Source organism: Bubalus kerabau, chromosome 7 (assembly GCF_029407905.1).
Source record: "Bubalus kerabau isolate K-KA32 ecotype Philippines breed swamp buffalo chromosome 7, PCC_UOA_SB_1v2, whole genome shotgun sequence".
Lineage (NCBI taxonomy): Eukaryota > Metazoa > Chordata > Mammalia > Artiodactyla > Bovidae > Bubalus > Bubalus kerabau.
The window spans coordinates 72443855-72446200 of NC_073630.1; the positions used below are offsets into that span (position 1 = coordinate 72443855).

Genomic DNA, 2346 nt, shown 5'->3' on the forward strand with positions numbered 1-2346 from the left:
CATGTATGTATTCTTTTTCAAGTTCTTTTCCCACTTAGGATATAACAGAATGTTGAGCAGAGTTCCCTGTGGTACACAGTAGGTCCTTATTGGTTAAGTGAAGTGAAATTGCTCAGTCGTGTCCGACTCTTTGCGGCCCTGTGGACGGTAGCCCACCAGGGTCCTCAGTCCATGGGATTCTCCAGGCAAGAATACTGGAGTGGGTTGCCATTTCCTTTTCCAGGGGATCTTCCTGACCCAGGGATCGAACCTAGGTCTCCTGCTTTGCAGGCAGACGCTTTAACCTCTGAGCCACCAGGGAAGCTGTACATGTCTATCCCTCCCTCTCCTCCTCCCCCCTTATAAGTTACATATCTATTGCATTTTATTTGTATCTTTCTCCCCGACCCTGACTCTCAGCATTCCAGCTCCAGAAGGCAGGAATCTTTATCTGTTTTTTTCACTGATATGGCACCTGGCCCATAATAGGTACTGAATAGTTGGTGAGTGAACAGAACAAGGCCCCCAAAGATACAATAGTGAATAAAACAGACACAGTTCTCTGCCTTCTGCAAATTTACCCTCCTGTCCCACTCCCTCCATCTGGGCACAGAGTTGTGATTCACTGGATTGAGATGATGGATTTAACACGGGGTCCTGACATTTCCATTGTTTCCTGCAGGTGCCCCAGGCCATCTGTGGCTTCTCTCCAGAGCTAAATGCCTTGGCTGTAAAACCTACATCTCCAGGTCATTCCAGAGTCTAACTTCACACTTGCTCTTATGAAAATAAAGTTTGCCCTTTAAATGTAAAATGTTCCAGAGCCCCAGCCCTGCTTCCTGAACTCTCTGCATGGCAGTATTTCTGGGTTTAGCAAAGAAAACTTGCTTGTTCTTACTCTGATCATTCGAAACAGAGTTACAAAGGGACTTCTCTGGTGGCACAGTGGATAGGAATCTGCCTGCCAATGCAGGGGACACGAGTTCAATCCCTGGTCCAGGAAGATTCCACATGCCTTGGAGCAACTAAGCCCGTGTGTGGCAACTACTGAAGCTGTGTGCCAGGAGGCTGTGTTCTGCCACCAGAGAAGCCACCACAATGAGAAGCCCACGCACCACAACTAGAGAGTGGCCCCCCTCTCCGCAACCAGAGAAAGACTACACGCGGTAGCAAAGACCCAACACAGCCTCAAATAAATACAGCAGTGTGTACATGTCAAAAAGCTTTGTATAGCTTTGTAACCTATACATCTTGGTCAATAAAGTTAAGATTGCCACTTGCCCCTCTCCAAACTATGAAAAAGACAACGCTTGTTCCTCTCCCTAAAACTACATTAAAGGCAAGAGCATTCCAGTGATAGTTTAATAAAAAACAGGACATGCCAATAGAAAGACAGCTGGAATTAAAGAAGGGGGCCAGAAAGGCCAGATTAAAGATTCTCAGTGAGCTTGTCAACAACAGGAATGTTTAAAGACAGGTTTTCATTAAATTGCATGAAAATGATAACTGGCTTAAGTAACATCAGTGACCTTTCCACAGAATCACATTAGTATATGTGATACAGATTAGACATGAGCAAGTATTTTGCCAAGTAGAAAGCAAAATGGGAACAAAAAAATTATATATAGAAACAAATTAGGCAGAAAACCAGAGGAAAAAATAGAGGATGTGAATAGAAGGCAGCTAAGAAGGGCTATCTCAGGAATTTGAAGGAGTGTTTTGGTGGGAGCAGAAAGGGACATAAAGAAACTTTGGTGGTTTTTGTTTCTCTTGCTGAAGAAAGAGAGGCCAGTAGTATCTGGTTCTGCAAACCTGGGACAGAATTACACTAAACCTGATCCTCTAGAGCTCAGTTCAATAAGGTTGCCACCAGTCCCCTGTGTTATTTAGAATTAAACTAAAATTAATGGAAATGAAATAAATTTAAAACGTAGTTTCCCAGTCACTCTAATCACATCTCAAGGGCTCAATGGCCACATGTGACATGACATATTGTTGTTGTTGTTTAGTCACTAAGTCGTGTCCGACTTTTTTGCAACCCCCATGGACTGTAGCCTGCCAGGCTCCTCTGTCCATGGGATTTCCTAGGCAAGAACACTGAAGTGGGTTCTCATTTCCTTCTCCAGGGGATCTTCCTGACCCAGGGATAGAACCTGCATCTCCTGCATTGGCAGGCGAATTCTTTACCACTGAGTCACCAGGGAAACTGACATAACATAGCACAGATAGTAATCTTTTCCATCACTCCAGAAGTTCTATGGAACAACACTGCTATAAAGCTTCACAGTGGAAAAGCAAACACAGGTCAATATCTATGTCAGCTTGATCATTACTTATCCCCCTAAAGAAAGGCAGACTCATAATGTG

At 44.1% G+C, this 2346-nt stretch overlaps 1 non-coding gene across 1 annotated transcript; it reads right to left on the bottom strand.

The window, feature by feature from the left end:
* Nucleotides 1-228: 228 nt before the first annotated feature.
* Nucleotides 229-301, bottom strand: TRNAC-GCA (transfer RNA cysteine (anticodon GCA)). The gene has a single exon. It is a non-coding gene; the product is annotated as a tRNA-Cys (tRNA).
* Nucleotides 302-2346: the final 2045 nt, after the last annotated feature.